The 15964-nt window shown below is 40.2% G+C and overlaps 1 protein-coding gene across 2 annotated transcripts in view; it reads right to left on the bottom strand.

The window, feature by feature from the left end:
* Positions 1-15964, bottom strand: part of ERR (estrogen-related receptor) — a 64672-nt gene that overhangs the window by 13248 nt on the left and 35460 nt on the right. The window contains exon 1 of one of the 2 annotated variants that reach the window (XM_089237607.1): positions 8715-9105. The exons of the other annotated variant lie outside the window; for it this stretch is intronic. The gene's annotated coding sequence lies outside the window, so the exon portion shown is untranslated. Of the gene's footprint in view, positions 1-8714; positions 9106-15964 lie in introns of those variants that run through there. 2 annotated transcript variants of the gene reach the window in all.

Raw genomic sequence — 15964 nt, 5'->3', positions numbered from 1 at the left:
GAGACTCCCAGCAGTAGCAATCTTTTTCTGTGATCACGTCACCGTTTCGGTTGTTCCCCTGCATCAAGGAAGTTCCTGACAAGGATGAACCGGGTATTGAACTCGCGACACCTCTCTAAACATCCTTTGGTACTTCAGGTGAATATCTTATTAACCTGGGCTACTGCGCCCAAGCACACTTGAAAAACGTGTTTTTTATACAGGGTGAACGTGGCCTAATCTGTCAAATAAGGGGGGGGAGGTGATAGACAAGCCCAAATAGGACATAGAACACCATAAGAACCCTGTCCCACTTCAAACCATTTTTGAGTTATGGTGGGTAATTCGTGTAGGTTTAGATTGCACAAACTAAGCAATTATTTGGAAAAAACAAAAAATCCTATAAGGTAACTATTTTCATAGAAATATCTGGATTTATTGACAAGCTACAAATGCTAAAAGATTGGCGAAGTTAAAATCAAATTTTGTTGTCTGATTAATTAACCGCCAATTCCACACACTCTTCTAGCTACAATCAGACGATTTACCAAAAACTTGTCCATTGCCACAGCCATGGATGAGCTTAAGCATTTTGCGACCAGATGCAAAAACAGTTTTACAGACTTCTAAAATGGGTTCGCCTCTCAATCCCCCAGTGCATTTCCATACGTAAATAGGAAAGGGTTTTTTTTTTGGGATTCCCCCTCCTCTAGCCGAGATTATTATGTATTTTTTGCAGTAAAAAAACAATCCCTTTTCTTGGAAAGAGAAAAAAATGTGATTTGTCTCGCCCCCTCCCTTGAGAAAATCCTGTTTACACTCCAGTGATCATGAAAAACATGACGTCATCACAGGATTACATTGCACCCAAGAAGGACTATTAAACCGCTTTCATGATCATTAAATAAAACCATTCGATAATAAATTTGGGCGACAGTGCCCAATGCCCCCCCCAAAAAAATTGCAAATGTGCCTGTAGGCACTTAAAGGTTGGGAGCTGCAACTAGATGCTCATTCAGAGGAGAAAACATGTATTTGCCCCCTCCCCACGCATAATTTTGAATAATTTTTAAAGAATTTAGCATCTTCCACCCTGCTCCAGTGCCGGGGCAGCAGATCTATTTGCACAGTTTTCTTGTCTTACGGGGGGCGGGGGGGGGGGAAGAGTTCTGTTAAAACCATGGGCCAGATAGTTCAATGTCTGAATTTTAAATGTCTTGGACTTAATTTTAAACTATTGCTTTGATAAAAAGTTATAGTCAAATGTAATCAAATTATTTTTACCCCATTTTGTAGCCCCTAAAATTTAGCAAGCCGGTGTGACTGCATCCTTCACACCTACTCAAGTCCGGCCCTGGCAATAGCTTTCAAAAGAGTCTACAATGAATCGTATCAACTGTAGTTCAGGAGAAATTTAGCCTTTTTGCTTGCAATAGCTTACATCTGGGTGGCCAACAGCTGGTCCGCAACGAGATGAAAAAACTAGTATATTTTTGATATCTGTTCCGATTGACGAAATTGCAGTTAATGTAGAAAAAATAATAATTTCTGATTTGACAAAAGCAATGTATTTTCAAGACACAAACACAAAACCTCTTCAAACACACGGGTCACATGATTGATTTCAAAACCCTTTATGGAATTAGCAGTAGCAGATTTCCTTGCGCAATCATCGAAGGTCACTGACAGTAATCTTGATGAGCAAACTTTCCTTTTAGGTAAGCAAAACTAGAAAACTATTCGAGACACCAAAAAAAAAAAAAAAAAAATTGGCAGAGATGCGAACAACTGACATCAACTCAAGATCAAAAATCAGGTGTGTTAACCCTGAAAATTTTCCAAGTCCAGTCTTGTGGACTTGCAGAGTAGATATCCTGACTTTGACATAAACTCTGGAAAAATGATATCCAGTGAGGAGCCGGAAGCAGTCCGGTCTTACTTACTACTTCACCAAACACCAACTCTGGCCATATCGCTATATTGCAATTTACTGCCATTAGTGAGATGGGTTGGAAGTGAAGGTGCTGTCTATCGGTGGTCGCCTCGAGTTCGTTTGGGAAAATATCTTATTTATATCCTCTCTTGGGTTCGAACCCGGGACCCTGACAACAACCTTCACGATGGTAGACGAGCATCTTACCACCATGCCACTCTGGCACTTACTTACTTACTGTCTGTACTTACTGAAGCAAATCAATACACCTTCCTAAGGTGTTTACTATCCTGTCTGAAATACCACCATCAGCCCTGAGAGCTGGGCATGGGGGACAAACGCTTGAGTCTGGTCTGTTAAGAAATTGTAGTTCACGCTAGTACCGAAACTAGGTCTTACGCTGCCCGGAGCGAACATGATTTTGTTGCCCCACCAATTTAAAAATAATAATTGGTGGGGATAATTTTGATAATTTTATAATGGTGTTCTTTATTCCCACCTAAAACTTACTGCTCCCCTCAATTTCGTTGCCCGGGACAGTTGCCCCCCCCCCCCAGTTCCAGCCCTGGTTCAAACTACAGCTATTTGTTGATTTGTTATGTTTGTCAACTCTGATTTCAGTTTGCTGGTTGTGCTCGTACATTTTAAATAATTCCACACCATTTAACATGACCACCTTGAGCAATCCTCTCCCTCTCTCTATGACTAAAGGAATAGATTCCAAAGACAAAAAAAATAATCGTACGAATATCTTACGAAAGTTCATAATCTTACGAATGAATACAATATCGGGAAGACACAGATATGATATTTGGATAGCTTTTATATACAAGGGAATAATTAATTCGAAACTGAGAAAAAAATATTTAAAGTTATCTTCGATTCACTTATCTCTGCAGTTTGGTAGTTGGTTCAAGTGCACACAGACGGCATCACAGCCAATATGTGTCACTTGGTTCTATTTAAATAGAAAATAAAACCTCTTTCAATAGTTCAGGTGTTGGTATATCTCAAAAATGTTAAAAAAGGCGCTTAGTTCCTTTTATATAAAAGTCGTCCATTTGAAGCAAAAGGAACATTAGCAATAAAAACAACAGAGAAAAATGGAATTCAAACAAGGAAAAATAAATTTCCAAGAGAGAAGGACTTACTATAGACGCAGTTGTGTAAGATTGGTTTGTTTCAGCAAAAGAAGCAAGAATTCACCTGTGTCCGACCTGATTCTACAAGAAAAAGCTCAAGAAGTTGCAGAAGAACTCAGACTCGTGAACTTCTAAGCTTCAAATAGCTGGTTGGATCGTTTTTGTTTGCGTAATCGAATGGTATTTAAGAAATTATGCAGTGAATATGCTAATGTCAATGATGAAGTATGCAAACAATGGAGTAAAAATTATCACGGGATATTCAGTCAATGATATATACCAGGGGTGGCCAATAACTGGCCTGCAGGCCGCATGCTGCCAATGTTAAAAGAAGTTGGAATACTCAACAAAACCCAACAAGCATCAATTGATCAATTTTTCCGAAAGAAATAAATATATAGTTGATATAGTTTAGATATGCGTATTTGACATCCATATTGTTTTATGGGTACATTTTTTCAGCCCCCTCATTGCCCGTTTTGTCTGTTGTGGCATTTGTATAAATTCAGTATATAAAATTTGAGTAATATTTCTTTTGTAATTCTAATTTTGTACCTGTGTAATAATTATGTACTTCCTCCCATGACTTTAAACGCATCTTATATTCATAGGCGGAGATAGACTTGAAAGTCTAAGGGGGGCACGATGATGATGATAGTTAATTCATATATACTCATATACATTAGATCAGTCGACTCCCCCTCTGATGCTGCCCCCCCCCCAGTATCTCCACCCTTGCTTTTTACAGTTTCAACAGGAACCCCCCTCTAATGTGGTCACCCTTCTGTTTATGATCAAATTTTTTTGTCCCGCCAGTGTCCGCAAAAGAGGGGTTTTACTGCGTATATGTTATGGTGATTATTGCTATAGAGCAGCGGTTCTCACCTGGTGCACCATGTGCACTTCCAAGGGCTCTGCAGCTGCTTAAGGAAAATAAAATGTGGCGATACGATACGGGCTCTGTCATAGATATTATATACTAAAAAAGCTCTGCGAGTCAATAAAGGTTGGGAACTGCTGTTATAGAAAATAACGTTGTATAGGATTTTCACTGTATTTTACATTTTCTTAACAATTTTTCATACCCTGACTTTCCAGGTCACTGGGAATCCTACATAATGAGCAACAAAATATATCTACAATCCACCGAACAACAATAATTTCACTATACATGGTAATGAAATCATCAAATACCTACAGTTTAGCCATGAGCAGCATTTCTAATTCCAACCAATTCCTGAACAGACAAATATACAGCACTCTTCACAGCACACGGGTGACAAACACATTATAGTTTGCAAACTCCACCACTGAACTTGCATGGATTCTTGCACTGGCAGTAAACTGGACAGTCCCTCAGATATATCTGAGTATATACATATATATAGGTCCATATATCATCAGGGGACAGAGGAAAAAGAAAACAATCCCCCTAAAGAAACTGGATACTGGGTCAGGAATACCACAAAGGCCCTTTGATTCACTTAGCAAACAAAACCCAGGAGGGAAGTATCAACCCATAGACCCCCCCCCTAACTCCCAACACCAGACATAAACACAACCACCTGACCTGACCCACTTTTCTTTTCTTTTTTTTCTACTAACACTTTTATTTAAAGGGGGTGGTTACAACCTTCTCTTTAGTAGGAGGTGAGAGCCTGAAAATCTCCAAACAGATAAAAACAGTGTTTCTTAACCTTACTTTTACCCATGCCCCCAATTCAGGCCCTTCTTGGGGGGGGGGGGGGCTCCTTGTCTTATACAGGGGCAACAAGACTCTTTAAAACTTATTAAATTCAGCAAATTCATGGGAAACAAAAATTTTTCAACCAGAGTCCCATGAGCTTTTTTTCTTGTGCGGGTTCTAAGTAGGACCAGTTGCCTTAACTTCATTGGCTCTCCGGGCAAAGCAATGTTCTCCAGTGGGGGCATACTTAGCTGGAGTACAGTGCTGTTTAATACAGTAACAGTTTAAATACTTTCATACTTTCAAACATTATAGCACAGATACATGTAAGCCAAACATGGTCTAGGGGTCATGACTAAATGGGTTCTATGTGTTAAGATGGCCTAGATCTTATATGCAATTCTTAATTTTTGTGTTATGTAAGTATCATGTTAAATCTGCAGGGAGACGACTGCGCAATGATATTATTTTTTGTCAGGTGTCACCAGACCTGCCTCAGTATGCTACGAGGTTCATCCCCATAACAAGTCAATGCAAAATTGGCTGTCACACAGGGTTGTACTTTAAAGCATTTCCAACTTTCCTGAAACTGTTATATACCACACATCCAAAAATTTTCTTGTGATGAGATACCTCAGCTCAAGTAGATGATTTATTCTGGAATCATGTTTGTTAGCTGAAATGTGATTTCCATAGGTTTCTTTGGAAAATTGTTTGATTCGTTACAGATTCTGTCCCAAATTTAAAAATAATTTTATTAAACCACCAAAGAACGCTATAAACAAAGAGAAAAACTGATTGAAGGCTGAAACGAACAGTTTTAAAATTGTCTAAATGAAAATCTACTGGAAGATGAGGGGTACTGAAAAAAGATAGTTTTATTTAACACAACTAACACCAGCTTCAGTCTACTAAAATTGTTGCTGCCACAACCCAGTAAAATTTTTAGATGTCCCCAGTCATTTGTAATTTGGTCAGCTCATTTGTGCATATATGCACATGGAAAAAATACGCTCCTAGAATGTCCAGACTGTTCACTTTCATGCTAAGAGTCTTGCACTGAAAGGATGCGTGCTTTGAAAACACTGGCCTTTTTCTCTTTCAATGTATTTTGTATTAACTGAATCCTTCCATTTTGCACAAAATGATTCAAAAACCCTTAGAAAAAGAATTGAAGGTTCATCGAGAAAAAAATTCTGAGATAGATATGAGTTAATCGGGTTCTATGACAGTAATTCTAATGTGATGATTGGCGTGAAAATTCAGCTGGACACTTCATACAATATGATCATATTTTAATGTTCCGAGTACAAAAAGTCCTCCTCCAGATAAGTAAGTACAGAGGGAGCCCCCAACTACCTAAGCTAGACACAAAGATTATTTTAAATCAGGGCTCGACAGATCACCAAAAAAAGTCTAGGCATCAGAACAATTCTTTAGGAGCCAAAAGAAATTTTCTACAAAAAACAGGTTTAAAATAATGTTTCGTCCGACTTTTTCATGATATAGTGATCCGCTTTCATGGATAGATATGCTGAATATAGATTCAAAAGATTTTGTGCCATTTTTACACTCCAGTTTATTTAATAACTAAAATTTGTCAGGTGCCAATACCAATTTTTTAGTTGCCATGACGACCTGACATCTCGGGTTTGTCAAGTCTTATTAAATTACTCTGCAATGCAATAAAAATATCAAATGAATACACAGGGCCAGACTTGATTTGAAGTGGAGCACTGGACAATGCAGGCATCATGGACCACAAACACTAGAGTAAAAGATGTTTGATCTGTTAATGAATACGCATACTCTGAGAGATAGTCGTCATATATTATGAATCACTCTCTTCCTTGACATAAAATGTAAAAGCTATTGCTACAGTCCTGCAATCGTAGTTGAACCACAGAGCAGGTAGATCTGAAACACAATACTAATAGTAAGCACAAAACCCAGACATTTGCTACTTTCATCTCACTGATTTAGAAAGCATGTGGCAGCACTTCGAATGCATACAAGTATACGTCCGGCATCATAAGCACCTTACGAACACACACAGCATTCTCCCTCATGCACCAATCTGTCAGAAATTTCACAGAAAATTGTTTATGAGGTGCAATGTTGCTTTAGTAGTAATAGTAGCAGAACAAGACTATAAGACCCAAAGCATTTTGCTGCATATACTTTTTAAAACATCAATTTATAAAAAGTATCGCTGACAACCTGAAACACTTGGTTCCTACTATACAGGATATTTATTTTGAGCTTTGGGGGGGGGGGGGAGGGGAATGTCCAGACTGTTTCTTGTAAGGTCCTGGTTTTTGTGGGGGGGGGGAGAGGAAATGGTCATTAATTTTGTGTGAAAGTAATTTTTTCAGAAAGCAAAAATAATCTGGTTATTGAAATGTGAAATTTATGGTTTCATTAATTTGTATTTTGTGAAGGATTCGTTTTTCAGATCCAGAAAATTGAGGATTTGGAGAAGGGTCCAGAAAATGAACCAAATTTTGGCTGAACAAACCCCCCCCCCCCCCCCACTAGCAATTGACATTTACTTACCTGTCTCTGGATGACCACTTTACAGTAGGGGGTTTTCAACCACTTGTGTTAAAACCTTACACCAAGGATCACCTTTTCTAACAATACTATGTACATAATGTATAAGAATAATAAGCTAATTGTTTTCTCAGCCAAGCTGATAAATCCTCTGAAGCATTTCCAAGGCTTCCAGAGACGCAGGCGAATTAAAATAGAGTGTCTTCACTGGAATGTACCATTGGTACTGAATTCAGTACATCTGGATTCTCGATAAGTGGATTTCAGTAAAGAGGGTAAACAGTACTAATTTTTTTTTTCAGTTCTGTCCAGATTCCAATGACAAATTGAATACATGGATAACCTTTCAGTAGACAATACCACTCAACTAAATGCTCATTTTCACCTTCAAATCTTCAAATGTAGTGTAAATAACATTCCTTGAAAACATATCGGAACATTATATTGTAATGGCATGCTGCAAAAATAATTTCGGGGCTCCTTATCCCCTGATTTTATATATTTTGCAGGAGAGGAGAATTGGGCACCCAGAGATTCACGCATTATTGCTGAATGTACACAACTGCTGAAAAATATCTATTCAACAATGAAGATTCACAAATAATGAGAGAAACAATAACAAAGTTGATGAAAATTCAGAATTAATGAGAGAAGAAATCCCCAGAATTGATGAAAATTCAGAATTAACAGGAGTAGAAATCCCAGAACAGCTGAAAGTTCAGAACTGATGAGAGGAGAAATCCCTGAATTGATGAAAATCCAGAATTAATGAGGGGAAACCCACAGTTAATGAGAGAAAAAAATCCCAAAATATTTATGAAAATCCTGAATTTAATGAGAGAGAAATAATTCCAGAATTATGTGTAATTGAAATTCAGAATTAATGAAAGAAATAATTCCACAGAGTTCAATGAAATTTTTTAACAGAACTGATGAAAATTCCAGAATCAAACCAGTTGAAGCTCAGACACCTTCCCTAAACCATGGGGCCCGGTGCGACCACACCTTTCATACACACCTTCACTCTGACAGTACATGGTAAACAAATTCAATGAAGTAACTTCACTTTCGCTTGACCACATAAGAGGACAACACACCCCCCCCCCCCTCTCTAAGCCATGGGGTAGAGTGGGTCAACTGAATTACTTTATTAATGGAAACCTGTGAAATATGATAGATGATGGCCCAGACAAGAGTGCGCTGACAGGGCTCCAGCCCAGTGGCCCCACGATGATTATCATTTTTTGCTATTTCTCACTGCTAGAAATTCAATATATTGGGACCTGTAAAATATGTGACCACAGGGACCACCAAAGATCTCAGCCTAGGGCTCTGTTGCAGGATGTGGGGACAATGATTGTGTATATGTATTTGCATCTATTTTCTACAAAATCATTTTCCAGTCAAAATTAAACCTTACCATTTTACATTTACTTCTTCTCTTCCAAAATAACTGACAGCAGATACGCTAACATTACGAAAGCACTAGTCACAGTATTCCAGCATGTGAAGGTATCTGAGAGTTTCGGCAGAAATATTCCATAAGTCATATCCAAAACCAGCACTGTTCCAGTTATTCACTTCACAACACTACACACACACAATATTGAAACTGCTTTATCCAGGATTGGCACCATCACAAACTAAAAAAAAAAAAAATCCTTGATTTCATGACCGAAGTGGCCAATATCCAAAAAAATCTTGATCATGTTCTACATCATGAGAGCACAATTCTATCATGGAAAATAGATGATCACACACATTTGTATATTCTTCCAACCAGCACCAAAACCCTTTCAACACACAACTGTGATTCCAATGGCTGTGGAAGACTCTAGGATTCAAAGATTAGGAATAATACCCAATGGGAGGAGGTGACTACCCTGTTCTGGGAGCCCCCCATCTAAAATAGAGGGGGGGGGGGGCGATGAAAGTGATATTTCAAAAAATGGAATCGGGACTGTGGGAAAATGGGAGACATGGGCTGCAAAAATTCTATACAAGACAGTCAGTAGTCTTCTGGAGCAGCAGAGAATATTCCAACTTCCTTAAAAAGTCCCCTTGGAAGGGAGATGGAGTGGGGGGAATTGGGAGGGAGGGGAAAATTCAGCTAAAAAAAAAAGGGGGAGAAAAAGAGAGGGGCCCCTTACTACTGCTCGAGTGGCCTACATTGGGAACAGGTGGCCGGCCTCGGTTTATAGCAGTCCTCTCGTCACAAGTATCAACAACATTGGGGAAAAAAAATTATTTCTTGGGAAGATTCACTTCCTCCACAACCCGGCGAACCTCTCCCCCAATATATGATGGAGTCGAGCAGCCAGAATATGGCGATTTATCGCTACATACGAAGCATTACGTCGACAGCGGGTGTAAAGGCCATGTCGAACATATACACGCATGTCGATATTACTTAGAGCAGCGGTTCTCAACCGGGGCTCTGTGTTCACTTCATGGGGGCTCCGCTGCGCGACTCGAGGAACATAAAATAAATCAGTAAATTTGATAGATGGTTAAAAAATGGTTCCGCCATAAAACTTTTACACAAAAAAAAAAGGGCTCCTGGAGTCAAACAGGGCTCGCCATAGAAATTATACACTGAAAAGGACTCCGTTTGGAAAAGGTTGAGAACCACTGACCTAGAATAATGGCTCCCACATCCTGGGGCAGGACCCCTAGGTTGGGATCTCTGGTGGGCCTAAGGCCGGACTTTCCACGGGCTCTTCTACAGTGAATTCATAATATGAAAAAAAAAAAAATGATGGTATTTGTCTCGGGCCCTGTTGGCCTCCCAAGTGCCTAAAACAGTGGCAAACTTTCGTTTTCCGTGACTCCCTTGCCCTAGTAGACACACACGTAATCTGTGGCTCCCCAGAATAGTCTAACAATGAGCTTGAATACGCACATATTAATAAGGACGGGACTCGTACCAATGCTAGAGCACCCAAATCTCCGACGACCCCCGTCCTTCCCCTAACTAGTTAAGACTGCGCCGATAGAATGCTCGGAAACGAAACAAAAACACACGACGCACCTAATTTTCATTTAAAAAACCCAGCTAAAAAAACAGTCCCCCCCCCAAGTATTGTGATTAGGGCACCAAAACCTTAATCCCAACAGCAGTGCCCCCTAGGCTGGGTTCTTAGGCAGACCCCCAGAGCCCGATTTTTCACGGGCCCTTCTACAGAGAATTCATAGCATGAAAAAGAAAAATGATCACAATTGCCCCGGGCCGGAGAGCCCTGTTAGCACTACCCTAATGGGTACGGGTTCCAATCCCAGTCCGTAATTCAGCCCGTATAAAATGAACGATTGATAAGAGAACAAGGGGAGGGAGAGACAAAAAAAAAAAAAGAGAGGTTTTGCAATGGAGCCAAGAAAAGAGATTTCTTATGTGGCAACCCCAAGAAGAAGAAACAACAACACATGGAAACCGGAGGAGTGACTGGTATATAGAGGGAACTGAAGAACACAACTGACATGCAGTTGGAGTAGAATAATAATAGTAAAATAAAAAAAAATTCCGCCACGCACTGCCGAATGGCCTTGAACTTGATTTTCTCTACCCCTCTCCTTCCCTCCATTCCTCTCTCTCTCTCTCTCACTATGCACGCCGAGCAATGCACGGCATTATCCGGCTCGGGCTCAGCTCAGGTTTTGGGCGAATGAGAATATAACGTTGGGGGAATGAAGAGGAGAGAGTTTTTTTTTTTTTTAAGTACACACACGCAAAGGCCCAGAGAGAGAGAGAGAGGGAGGGAATCCAACCGCTTTCCCTTTCTTGTCACACACACAATAAAAAAAAAAGCATAATATAATAATAGTATTAAAAAAACTAAAGGTGGAATATAGTGGAAGCTTGAGAAGGGAGGGTGTGTGCGTGTGTGGATATACTCAGCCCCCCCCCCTTTCTTCCACGTCACTTTCACTTTCTCACGGTCGGATGAATTTTTTCTATTTTGTTATTGTTATTATTATTCCGTGCACTCTAGTATGTAAGTATACTTGAAAACCGTGAGAGAGAGCGAGAATCCACTATTCCCTTTGAAGTAAACATCGTTCACCTACATAGCTTTTCTTATAAGTGGGGCATATCTGCTGAATATTAGAATAATACACAGTATACACAACTTTCTATTAACGAGTTCTCGAATTTCACACAAATTGTTTTCGATGAAAAATTTAGATGAAATGAATAATTCCATCTGTTGTCGCACAATGACGGGGGGGGGGGTCGAAATTTCGTTCAGGTTTACTATTTTTCAAGTACAATAGACTGGTGTTTCTCAACCGCCGGGTCGCGGCCCGGTACCGGCCCGACATCAGTCATACTGGGCCCGTGAGTGGTTCACCGTTTCATGTTTTACCCAATCTTTTTCTCAGTAGTCTTGTGTATGTGACCGGGCCTTCCATTCACAAGAGAAATCAACCGGGCCGCGGGCTTCCAAAAAAGCTGAGAACCACTGCGGTAGACTCTCGCTAATCCGGCATGTATCAGACCAGGGTGTGCCAGATTATTGGAAGTTAACTGAAAAAAGCACATCTAAATAGTATATAACCTTCTTCGCAAAGACACGCAGTGGCATGTTTTCCTTTTTCTATGCTCGAAGATAACGCCGGATTATCGAGAGTTGTGCGAATTTTCGCGTTCAACTCCTCAAACCCGGACGACATTTAAGGCAACTGACTACGTGCAAATGAATGTTTATGCAAATGAAAGAATGTTTTACGCAGAATCCAAAACTACACTGCTGGCCACCGAAATTGCAACTCCAAGAAAGACAAGAGATATCGCAACAATATTTATTTTGTAGATAATATGTTGACCAAGCATCAAATGATTAAATTTATAGACTTCTGTGAAGTGTGGTTCCTGCCAAAATCAGTAGCCAGAGTAGCCGCCATTGTTGGAGATCACCGCTGCCACACGCCTCGGCATTGATTCAAAGAGACTTTGGATGTGTTCTTGGGGTACAGCAGACCAAGCAGCTTCCACGCGTTGCCAAAGTTGATCTGGTGTGGCAGCTGGGGATGTAATCTGGGTCAATCGTTGAGCAACCATGGACCACATGTTTTCTATCGGCGAAAGATCCGGAGAGCGAGCTGGCCAGGGAAGCAATTCAATCTGGCGATTGACGAAGAACCTTTGGACAATGCGTGCCACGTGTGGTCGCGCATTATCCTGTTGAAATATGGCTGTGGGCAAGCCCTGAAGGTAAGGAAGGACAACTGGCTCCAACACCTCGGAGATATAGCGCTGGCTTTTTAAAGTACCGGCAATGCGTACTAGAGGAGTGCGAGAGTGATATCCAATACCGCCCCATACCATAATACCCGGTGCAGGACCAGTGTGGCGGTGCATAACGCAGCTGTTCAGCATCCTCTCTCTACGGTGTCTCCAGACTCGAATCCGACCATCGTGGTGTTGCAGACAGAAGCGTGACTCGTCAGTAAAGACAATTTCATTCCATTGTGCCGTCCACATCCTTCTTTCATCGCACCATTGGCGGCGGAGACGTCTGTGGTTCTGCGTCAAGGGTAGACGAAGCAATGGACGTCTTGCGGACAGACCACTCTGCTGTAAACGGCGTCGAATGGTACGCGCAGACACTGGATGATGCGGTACAGACTGAATGTGCTGTGCTATGGTTCGTGATGTGGCTGAGCGATCCGTCACTGCCATACGCACAATACGCCTGTCATCACGTGAAGTGGTGCACTGAGGTGGATGCGATCGAACGTGTCGGTCCGTCGTACCCTCCTGCATCAAACGATCACATATCCGGATTACAGTTGTTTGGTTTCGTTCAACACGACTACCGATTTCCCTGAAAGATAATCCACAATCTCGGTAGGCCACTATCCTTCCTCTGTCGAACTCGGATACTTGATCAAAAGATGATCGCTGTTTTCTACGAATAAAATTGATCGTCTTTTTGAAAAAACCACAAGAAAAACACAATTGCCGTACTTCAAATCGTCGAAATCTCCAAGCCTTAAATAGCGCTTTGAAGTGGCGCCACAGGCGCGCGTGATGTGCGTCTGCGCTGAAATTCTAATCATTTGCATATCTCACCTCCGCTAATGCATGTTGTAAATTTCATATTATTTGCATGCTTCCTTCAGGGTGTTGCATTTACGGTGGCCAGCAGTGTATTTTGTTCTTGTACATGCAATAAGTAACAACGAAGTTATATGGTTCATTTAAACCAATGTTTCTCAACCACCGGGCCCTGGCATCAGTCAAACCGGGCCGTGAGTGATTCATAGTTTAATTTTTCCCCCCATTCATTTCTCACTAGTCGTGCTTATGACCAGGCCTTCCACTCGAAAAAAAATACTCAACCGGGCCCGAACAACTGATTTAAACCATCTGCAACAATGTCTTTGAAGGCAACAAACAATTTTCAAAAGCTTTTTTTTTTTTTTGAAGATTCATTTTTTCCGCTACTTTATTCCACACGAGAAACCTAATTTCTCAAAAACTATGCAAGGTATCCTCATGAAATTATACATTTAGCAGCGTTCCGGATAACGTTAGCTGATAACTAGGTGATCTTGGCCCCATATGTTCAGAATTTAATATTTTGCAACTGTTTGAATGAAAAAATTTGAAAATTTTTTTTTTTGTGAAAATTCACGAATTGTTTCACGAAAAAACTGCCATATCTCAGAGAATATTTTATGTACCTTAAAACCTCTAGTTCATTGCACAGATAACAGCCGTAGAAATACACAGTATCGAAATTATTCAAATAAATTGTGTGGTTTTCATTGTGCAATGTTTGTCGTAAGTGCTTAAAGTGAGCCAATTTCGAAGACATAATTTAGAGTATCTGAAAAAGTTTTAGAGATATTTCAGAAATTTCAATGGATTTCCTCATTTCATACAGTATTTTGAATCAAACTCCACTTGTTTTGTGAAAATCACAGTATTTTCAAAAAAAAAAAGTGCCCCGCACGTAGTCAGTTGCCTTTAAATGAATATCATCTCGTAGATCGGGGAATTTAAATCGAATCACCGGTTTTTTCACAGATGTTTAAGTAAAGAAAATCAAACTTTTTAACTAATCATTGAGTTAATTTGGGATTTTTTCATGTTTATAAAATAACGTCTTGTCAATAATATTATACACGATATCCGCTTGTATTACCTAAAAATTTATATTTTTCTCTTCTCTACCGCTGTGAAAAATCTTATAACTCGTGGCTGTAACAAAGAACTACTAACTCAATTATACAGGACGCTTTAGCTCAATGTTTCCCAAAGTGGGCGATGGAATGGTCCCGGGTGGGGGAGGGGGCGATAGCAGCTAAGAGCAGCTCCATAATATAGGATCTTATGGGCTTGCTTGAGTTGGGGATCGATGGGAGAAAAAAATTTTAAGAAGACGGGGGCGATGGAACAAAAAGTTGTGGAAACTGAGTTTCAGCTCAATGGTCTTTACAACAATGATTCAATACATGGTCTTTACAATAATGATTCAATACATGGTCTTTACAATAATGATTCAATACATGGTCTTTACAATAATGATTCAATACATGGTCTTTACAATAATGATTATATTGGAGGGTCTTAGCTTAACGGGCTATAAAACATGCTCTTTACAATATCTCGGATTCCAGCATATTAAGCAGAAAACGTTCATCACTTTACAATAAAAGATGATAAATGAAAATAATATAATAATAGTCAAATCCCGTTATAACGAACTCTAAGAAATTTAAACTCTAATTTCGTAATAACGGAATTTCAGATTTATATATTGTTCCTATGTAAATTATCCGAGGATTAAAAAAAAGTTTTCGTTAAAAGATTTTCGCTATAGCGGTATTCGTTAAAACGGGAATCGACTGTAGTTATGGCTGTACAAAGCAACATTATTCCTCTTTCGAATGATACCAAAACATGCAGAGATCTTGAAATAATATAATGGATTAACAATTATAAGATATGCAGTTGGCCTCCACTCTACGGTATGCGACGTCCGGGCTTGACGTTGAGGGGGTTAAACGACAAACCGATATGAGTTGCTGATGGTGAAAGCCAAAGTGTTATGCAATTTTAATAACGGTACAGTAGAGTAACTAAGCGTAACGAGATTTAACAAACAGCAACGTGTAAAATAATACTGAAATTGAGATGCTTGGGGCATTTCTCTATTATCGCAGAAGGGGAAAGCCTTCCTTCTTTCAAACCGAGCACAACTCCGGTCTATCACCATGGGCAATTTACTACCGATTGAGTTGTGTCGTACGTGTGAGCGTGTGTACCTTACAGTCTGAGTGTGTATACAGTGTTGTGGTTTTTTTTGCGGTGCCATCTATGTTACAAATTCTGAGTGAATTAAGATGTTTCGATATTTGAACTGTTGTAGGCCCGTTGCTCTCTGTGGCAAGACATTTTTTAACGGGGAGATCGGCTCCTATTGGCGCCTTGAAGTTGGGAACAGCAGAAAATCAACTTCAGCCGACCACTACTGTTGCGGTGGTGGGGTCGACAGATATTCGCTTGTGGCTCGGTTGCTTGTGGTGGGGGTCATGATTCTCGCTTCGGGTGCCAAGGCTCCGGGGAGCACTAAGAGCCAACCCTGCTCACAGGTCCTTCTATAGCGAATTTATTAGCGTAAAAAACAAGAAATGACGAGAAACGTCCAGAGCCCCAAGGCT

Source organism: Pholcus phalangioides, unplaced genomic scaffold, assembly GCF_987345545.1.
Source record: "Pholcus phalangioides strain wild (caught in Gottingen) unplaced genomic scaffold, Ppha-v1.0 ptg000010l_1, whole genome shotgun sequence".
Taxonomy (NCBI): domain Eukaryota; kingdom Metazoa; phylum Arthropoda; class Arachnida; order Araneae; family Pholcidae; genus Pholcus; species Pholcus phalangioides.
The sequence above is the reverse complement of the archived record's forward strand: the minus strand, read 5'-3'. Positions and strand labels throughout refer to the sequence as shown.